The sequence below is a fragment of the Mustela nivalis genome (assembly GCF_964662115.1).
Source record: "Mustela nivalis genome assembly, contig: HAP1_SCAFFOLD_347, whole genome shotgun sequence".
NCBI lineage: Eukaryota > Metazoa > Chordata > Mammalia > Carnivora > Mustelidae > Mustela > Mustela nivalis.
The window spans coordinates 246,912-256,812 of record NW_028136300.1 but is presented as its reverse complement, the minus strand read 5'-3'; positions in this window follow the sequence as shown (position 1 = coordinate 256,812).

Genomic DNA, 9,901 nt, shown 5'->3' with positions numbered 1-9,901 from the left:
TAAAAAAAGAAAATGAATGCTTGATAACTAAATGAATGCTTTACTGAACAAATTAAATATGGCAATGGCATTTTATTTTATCATGCTTCACATATTAAACTATAATATTATATCACTAGTCTACAAATAATCTACTCGCATAGTCATTTGGAAGCTTTTAGCAAAAGAATTCTTCCTCCTGATTGTAGTATAAAAGCCACAGAAATATACAGAAGACTCCTAGGATAGAAAGTTAAATCCAGTTATCCGTGATGCCTTGAGGAGGACCTGACCTATGTATGTCCTGGGATGCACTAGTAACTGTTACATGTGATAGGATTATATTTAATATATACAGTTTCATTTACTTCACAAAGGACATATAAATTTGAGAATAAAATATTTGATGAATCTATAAAGTCTATATCTATTTGTAACTAATGTGGTAGAATTAAGATGTTAATTTGAAAAAAAATTCATTGAACACATTCAATTGTTTTTATATATATAAACAGCATTATTTATTTATGTAAATAAATGCATTGTCAGTAAAATCCATTTACTTATCAATCATAAGGGTAATTTTAAGTACTAAGAATAAGAAATATGTGAAAAGATAAGTGTTCAAGAGTGCAGTTTGTGGTAATTAATACAATATGATAGGCTCATAAAAATGATATATTACTTGAACTTAAAAGCTTCTATAATTAAGCGATGACCACTTGAAATTTGTAATTAGTCTTGCTGCAGTTTTTCCTTGCACTTATTGCCCTTCCCCAGAAGTTCATTAAGAATTTCTGTGAATGTCCTTATGTTTAATCTCATTCATAGATTCCACTGCTGCTCACAAAACAAAGCCAAAAAGAGAGGTAACTCTATGTGGCACTCCATCCACAAGCAATACATTCATAAATAATTAAAAAGCTCTCTACTTCATTTGTTACCCATTCAGCTGATAATTTAAATGAGTAACTGAGGCCATTTTATCAGCACTTTTAATAGAATGCGACTCAGAAACTTCACACTGTTATTTAAGAAGAAATGCTCACGTGTTAAGGTTTTTATTTTTTTAAATCAACAAAATAATTTTCAAATATTAAAAGCAAATGTCTCCTTTTCCTCCAAGTTTCCTTGCTATGTCAAACTTACAAATAAATACATTAAAATCGTATTTTGAGTAGTAGATAAAAACAAAAGTTTTGAAACTGTGGGTTGAGTGTCTGGGTTAACTTGTATAAATATCTGAACTCAATGTATTTAGACTTTATTAGATTTTTTTTTTAGACTATTTAAAAATACATGCTGAGATAATGACAACATTATTTTATTCATTTTAATAAATAAATTATTTTATTTAATTATGTTTAGATATTTATTTATTAAATTAATGATTTAATATTTAATAATCTAAATTTGAAATATTTTAAATTCTAAAAATATTTATTTAATTAAATTGATATATTTAATATAAATATTTAATAAATTATTTAACCATTATTATAATTATGCAATACATTATGTATTGTGTAATAATTGCATTTTAATAAATAAATAAATGTATTATTTACATTATTTTATTATATTTTATTTCGTTGACAAAGAGAGGGAGAACGCAAACAAAGGGAGCTGCAGGCAAAAGGAGAGGGAGAAGTAGGCTCCCAGCTGAGCAGAAAGTTCAACCTGGGGTTCCATCCCACGACCCTGGGATCACCACCTGAGTCGAAGGCAGATGCTTAAGTGACTGAGCCATCCAGATGCCCAAGGCTTTGTATTCTTCGCTTCTAAATATTGATGCTCCTTCATCTCTGGAGTTAGTAAATTGATGTTGAGAATTCATATCAAAGAATTGATAGTAGCTGTTAAACAGAAACATGTAATTTAGGGGAAAAAAAAGAACAGAAGGAAGAGAAAGGCCAAAAGTCAAAAGCACATTAATATAAAATTTAATTAGATAAAAAAGCTGATATTCCTGAAGGGGGCTAATAAAAGAGCTGCAAAGAGCTGATAGGATTAGGAAAATTGTCCACTCCTGGTCATTTCATAATTTTAAACTATTCCTTATTAATAAATATACTTAGTTCCAGAAACACAAGCACATAGGAACATTTCCACCAAGTTTCCTCTAACAGCATTTACAAATTAGACGTTCAAACAATGCAGTTCATTACATGTTGCATCTGTATCTTAAAGTTTAAACACTTTCTGTGACACATTTTCTAACAATTAAAATTAAAATATATATATATATATATACCTTATCCCTAAATGGAAAAAAAAAAATATATATATATACATAGAAACCTTATTCCTAAATGAAACCTTTCTTTGTTTATTAGCTTAAATAGGTAAATTAGCAACAACAACAACAACAAACAGCTAATATTATAAAGGTAGGAACAATTTACCTTTTCATTTATTGCTATTTTCTAAAAATTCCTATTTTATTTTTTTCTCAAGTCTGTCATAATAATTTTCTAAATCTCCTGCCTTATTCAATTTTTTTCTTTTAGTGGAAATCTCTATTTCATATTTATTTTCTCTTCCTCCACTCTTTGCTCTAATAATTCAATGTATTATTAGATTTTCTGTTTTTCTCTTTATCCAGATATATCTTTTCTTTCTTTCTTTCTTTTTTAAATAATTTGATTTGCTGGCATTTTACATCAGTACATGCTTTCTTATGGATGTTAGAAATGTCTGTGGAACTACTAGAAGAATAAACTTTTTTACCTTTAAGAAGTTTACAGTCTAGAGTGCCTGGGTGGCTCAGTTGGTTAAGTGTCTTCCTTCAGCTTAGGTCATGATGCCAGGGTACTAGGATCCAGTCCTGCATCAGCTGCCTGCTCAGCAAGGAGTCTGGTTCTTCCTCTCCCTCTGCCCCTCCCTCTCTCTCTCTAATAAATAAATAAAATCTTTTAAAAAAAGACTTACTGAAATCTGAGACTGAATTACTAAATTCAGTCTTAATAGAAGACAGCTAAACAAAGCAATGATCACAACTGGAAAATTTAGCGAGATCATGGTTTAACATTTTTGGTTGACACAGGACCTCTTTCAGTAACAACTTTCCCTAAATATCAATTTCTTTGTAAGGCAAAAAATTTTGACAAGAAATCCAGATCCTTCTGATCGTTTTCATATCAATTTAATGTGACATCCTCAGAGTATATAATCAAATATGTAATTATTCTATCTGTTGCCTTGTATATTGCCTGTATCTTTTTCAGACTCAAAGTTCCATTGAGGTAGAGTTTTTTTTTTTAAAGCAGAGATTTTTAAAGTGTTTGATATATACAAGATGCTTAATAAGTTTTTTAAAAACCTATGTATTACAGAAGCCTTAAACAGGCTTTAAAAAAAGAAGGTGATATTAGTGGTCATATCAAACAATTTTCAGGTTTCAGTCATGTAAATAACTACATTTCTCAGAGACAGAGAAACATACAAATGATCTGGGTCCAGTAGGATAATGCTAGCATGTGTTGTAAATTCTTTTATATGACCTTATTCTTGCAAGAATTGGTTATGTGGCAGAAAAAAAGGTATCACTATCTTATACTTTATTATTTAAAGAGATTTATGGAAGTGTTAATTTCTTACACTACCCCTTTGTTTCAGTGGACCCAATTTCCGTGGTAATGGTGAGAGGAAAGTAGGCAATTTAGGCAGCAGCCAAAATCACCTACAAGGCACTATAAAATAAGGCTTGTTCTAGATCATGGGTCTATCCAAAGGGGAATGTTAAGGGGTGGAATGGATGATGGATGCATTGTGGACTTATAACTTTAAGATTAATACTGTTATGCCCCAATAATGGGTCTATGATTAAAGGAGCGAGACTGATGTAAAGCAAAGGTCAAGCAAAGCTTTATTTCATGCGAAGCATCAAGAATCTAACCGAACGTTTGGGGCCACACCTCTTATGAGAGAAGGCAACCCTTTGCTGTTTCACAGTCTAGCTTTTAAGGGCAAAGGCCATGCAGTCAGGCCTGGCCACGCACAGGTGACCAATGAGATTTTAACACACACAGGAAACTCCACAGTGAGGCTAGGTGACCAATTGAGGTTCAATTTACCCTAGTATAGACATTTGACCCAGCCTATTACACCTTGATTAGGATTAGTGCCAAAAAGGTTCCCAAAGAGCAGAGGAGTGGGGCATACTCATTAGTATCTAGGGAGACAATATGCAAACACCGCCCCCCCCCTCCGCTCATGGATGTCTCCACCTGGCCTGACCCACCCTTGTATATGGGCTTTGTTACCTGGAGCTGATTTCCAGGACTTGTTTTTAAGTGAATCCCCTGGGGGAAGGGGAGCAAGGACAGTTTAAGGGTTAACCTCAATGAAAGCCTCTTGCTAAAATATAAAAATATAAAATAGGTCCTTACATTACAACAACTCAGTAGGGAAAGTCCCAGTGTGGTGATAAAAGAAGTGAGGTAACTTGCATTGCACATTTTTTTTTAAAAAGTGTAAGTTGTATTATTCCGTGCCATGACATCATACTTTATCTTCATCTCTGTCTACTAGTTTAAAACTAGTTAAACAAATTCAACAATTTTTTAAAAAATATTTTATTCATTTATTTAAGAGCAAAAGCCAGAGAGAGAGAGAGAGAGAGCATGAGCAATATGGGGCTCTATCCCAGGACTCTTGAGATCCTGATCTGAACCAAAGGCAGACACTTAACTGACTAAGCAAATGAGACTCCCACAAACTCAACAATTTTATAAAATTTTTATTTGTAGGGGTGCCTGGCTGGAACAGTCAGTAAAATATATAAATCTTGATCTTGGAGTTGTACGTTTGAAATCCACCTTGGGTGTAGAGGTTTTATTTAAAAATAAAATCTTTAAAAAAATTTTTTTCATTTTTTTATTTAAGCCATTGTATGGCAGTGTTGATCACTATATTGTACACCTGAAACTAATATTAACCTTATTTTAACTAACTGGAATTTAAATAAAAACTTTAAAAATAAAATAAAAATAATAATCATAAAAATAAAAAAGAGGAAAAATTATTTGGCAGGAAATTTTCTTAATTGCATTATTATTTATTATTATCATAGTCTGTGTGTGTCGGTGGGAAGTGGCTGGTATTACAGTGAGTTCCATATCTGTGTTACACTGAGTTCCATGTCTGTAGTCAGTCTTTTTTTTCTTTTAGTTTATTTTCAGGGATCCAAAATTCATTGTTTATGCACCACACCCAGTGCTTCATGTAATAAATTCCCTCCTTAATACCCACCACTGGGCTCACCCAACCACCTGCCACCCTCCTCTTCAAAACCCTCAGTTTGTTTCTCAGAGTCCACAGTCTCTCATGGTTTGTCTCTCCCTCCGATTTCCCCCAGCACACTTCTCTCCATCTCCCAGTGTCCTCCACGTTATTCCTTATGTATTGAGTCTTATAAAAACTTTTATTTCTTTCCCTATTCTGCTTTGCATATGCTTACCTTAGATGTTAAAATGTTATAAACCTCTCCTGCCTGGTCCATTTTCTCTCTCTTCTCTCATGATTTCTCATGCTCTCCCTGCCAACCCCACATGCCTTACAATATCTGGATATGACTAATTTCTTCCTGAGCTACTTTATTCTACTCTGCCATATGGTTGCCCTTCCCTCTTCTGTACCATAACTTCTATCCCCTGCATTTGTGCTTTAACAATACCTAATTCTTTTCACTGCATCTGTATCTTTGAGGTCAATACTCAGTAGTGCAATCGCTGGGTCATAGGCTAGCTCTATTTTACTGGAAAGAAGGGCCATATGCACCCCAGTGTTCATAGCAGCAATGTCCACTATAGCCATTCTGTTGAAATAGCCAAATTCCCCTTCAACAGACAAACGGATAAAGAAGATGTGATCTATGGATACAATGGAATATCACTCAGCCATCAGAAAGGATGAATACCCAACTTTTGCATCAACATGGATGGGAATGTAGGAGATTATGTTAAGTGAAATAAGTCAAGCAGTGAAAGTCAATCATCATATGGTTTCACTTATTTGTGGAACCTAAGGAATAGCATGGAGGACATTAGGAGAAGGAAAGGAAAAATGAAGTGGGGGGATTGGAAGGGGAAATGAAACATGAAAAACTATGGACTCCAAGAAACAAACTGAGGGTTTTAAAGATGAGAAGGATGTGGGGATGGGTGAGACTGGTGATGGGTATTAAGGAGTGCACATATTGCATGGGGCATTGGGTGTTTTACACAAACAATGAATCATGGAACACTACGTCAAAAATTAATGATGTATTGTATGGTAACTAACATAACATAATTAAAAAGAAAAGGAGGGGGACAATACCTAACACTCAATCTTTGCTAGTTTCTTGTTTACCTCCTTTTAAGAGTAAGGTCATTAGTGTTTTTTGTTTGTTTGTTTGTTTTTGTCTCAACTAAAAGAAGAAAAATAATACACATTATTTTGAAAACTTTTTGAACAGTGTACAAACGTTAGTCAAGTCCACAATGTCTCATCTCTTCTTCCTCCTAACATGGCTAAGATGAAAAACCCTTTATCTGGGAAAAGATCATTCTCCTGCCACCTTGTGTAAGTTTTTGGCTTTAGCTTAGATTATCCTTTCTTTCCTTTTCTGAAAATAAGTTGAAAATATTAATAGCCTCAGTTTCTTCTTCCAAAATATGACTGCTTCTTTACCAAGTGCAAAAGCAACCCATTTTGACCATAGTAAACAGCTTGGACCTACTTTTTTTGGCTCACTGTTTTAGTGAGACAAGTGGAGTGAAGATGACACACCATTTCCAAATGTATTAATAATTGGTAGACCATACTTCTAAATTGAAGATTTGTTGCCATTAAACTATGACCAGACTCGCTATAATTACAGAGGTAAATTCTTTATATTTACTATATTTGAAATTACCATATAATACCAAAATAAAATTATGATTATGTGAAGAGTCTGTAATATTAAGAAGATGACTTTGAAATGATTGCTTATCTAAATGAAATTTCCCATTTTATAATCTTGTATAAGCTTCCGTTGTCATTTCCTATTTAAAATCTATTAGAAGGCACTCTTATTTTCCCTTAAGTGGGAAGTCAAATGTGGAACAAATTCATCCCAAAGGAACTGATTCTATATTCCACTGAAGACCAGGTGGCTTCCATGTGGCATTTTGCCTCTTGCATATTGTTCATCTCCTACAACAAATGGGGGTATGCTCTTTAGTAAACTAATTCAACTCAATTAGAGGCATTGTCTTCAAGGGATAACATCATAGAGACTAGAATCAGAATCATACTTTTGGGAAAATTGGGCCCAGGATTTTTGTTTTGTTTTGTTTTAAGATTTTATTTATTTATTTGACAGGCAGAGACCACAAGTAGGCAAAGAGGCAGGGGGGGGGGGGGGAAGCAGGCTCCCTGCTGAACAGAGAGCCTGACGCAGAGCTTGATCCCAGGATCCTGAGATCATGGCCTGAGCCGAAGGCAGAGGCTTAACCCACTGAGCTACCCAGGGGCCCCTGGGCCCAGGTTTTGATGGCTTCTTTCCTCAATCTTATAAAACCTATGTGAACTCTACTGGATGCCAGAACTGCTTAAAAATATTTGGTCCCTTGTAATTTTAACCTTCCAGTATTCAATGCACCTGATCCATGTAATATCCTATAGTATTTTTGTCAAATGAAGACTCTCAAAGTGTGTTTCTTGGGAGACACTTTTCAATTGGTTGCTTACATTTCTGCATTTATTATTTGTTCTAGGCCATCCTTTGAAGATGGTTGTATTGAATAGACTTGGAAGACAGAAATAGTATCTTTTTTTTTAACTTAACCTGTTGTGTTTGCAAATATTATCTGCCTCTGTTTTGATTCTTCTTGTGGGAACTGAGGCTCAGAACTGATATATAACTCCCACCCCTACACACACACACACACACACACACACACACACACACACACAAATACACACACACACACAAATACTGTTAATATTCTGGCTACCTCTATTGCTGTGAATAATAAACTATATTATTTCTGAACCATGAGTCTGCGTCTTCTATCAACACCCAAGAAACTATGGCAGACTCATACACCAGCTTTCAAATAAGGGAAAATAATCTCAGATGCTTTATATTTTTTGATAGTGTTACCTACTTCTGAACATATGACTGAACACATATAAAGCTGGAGCCCTTTCCATTTAGAGCTTCTTCTGTGGAAGAACTATGCATTCACTAGTAAACAAAAGTAGATTCATCTTTTTTTTTTTTTCCTCCTGACACCATTTCCTCTCTCACACTGTTGCTCAAATTGGATGGAGTCTAAGGTCCTTTGAGGAAATTTTTGTTTAATGACTCAAAATAAAATAGGAAGAGTCTAAAGTGCTAAAAATACTTCTAGATAAAAGGTATAAGATAATGCCAGAAAGGATAGTAATTTTATCTAACAACTGCCTGTTCACCCCTTTTTTGTTCATTAACTAATCTCCAAATTCCTGACTAAATCCCTTTTGTAAGCCAGAATGTGAGCTAAAAACTGGGATTTTAAAAAATTTTCATTTGAAATCCAGTTAGTTAACATATATGGTTGTATTAGTTTCATGTGTACAATATAACATATAGCACTCAGTGCTCATCATGACAAGTGCTCTAATTAACCCCCATCACTTATTTAATCCATCACTCCTTTCAGATCCTGTCAAGTAACCATCAGTTTGTTCTCTGTAATGAAATGTCTGTTTCTTGCTTTGTTTCTCTTTCTGTCTTATTATTTCCCCTTTGCTTGTTTGTTTTGTTTCTTTTATTCCATATATGAGTAAAGGTATTTGTCTTTCTCTGACTGACTTATTTCACTTTTAGCATTATACTGTCTAGTTCCAACCATGTTATTGCAAATGGCAAGATTTCAGTCTTTTTTATGGCAGAATAATATTCCATTGTATATACATACCACTTATTCTTTATTTATTCATCAATTGATGGATACTTGGGCGCTTTCCATATCTTAGCTTTATAAATAATGCTGCTATAAACATAGGGGTGCTAGAATCCCTTTGAATAAGTTTTCTTATATTCATTGGGTAAATACACACCAACAGGATTGTTGGATCACAAAGGACTTCTATTTTTATTTTTATTTTTAAATTTTATGGAAATTCCATACTGTTTTCAAATATGGCTGTATCAGTTTGCATCACCACCAACAGTTCACAATTATTACTTTTTTTTTTTAAGATTTTATTCATTTGACAGAGAGAGATCACAAGTAGAGAGAGAGAGAGGAGGGAGCAGGCTCCATGCCTGGCAGAGAGCCCGATGTGGGACTTGATCCCAGGACCCTGAGATCATGACCTGAGCTGAAGGCAGAGGCTTAACCCACTGAGCCACCCAGGCAGCCCCCACAAGTGTTACTTTTTCACATCCTCTCCAACACCTTTTGTTTCTTGTAGTGTTGATTTTAGCCATTCTGACAGGTGTGAGGTGGTATCTCTTTCTAGTTTTGCTTTGCAATTTCCTGATGATACATGATGATGGACATCTTTTCATGTATCTACTGAACATTTGAATGTGTGCTTTGGGGAAACACTTGTTCATGTCTTCTATCCATGGTTTTATTGGATTATTTGTTTTTGGATGTTGACTAAAAACTGGATATTAAGTAACACACAAGACAGGTTTCTTGAGCTTAAATTTTATTTGCATGAGTATCATTAACAGGAAAAAATATGCATATGTGTATGTACAAGTGTGTTTATGTATACATCTATCTATCTATCCTCTATCCCATGTCTTCTAATTGTGGTAAATCCTGTAAGGTGGGGAATGGGATAGTCTGAAGAAATATGCTTCTGGATATGCTGGGTAAGCAAATTTAATTGCACTCAGATGCATTGGATATAAGTGAATCACTCAAATGAGTTATTTAATATTATATAGAAA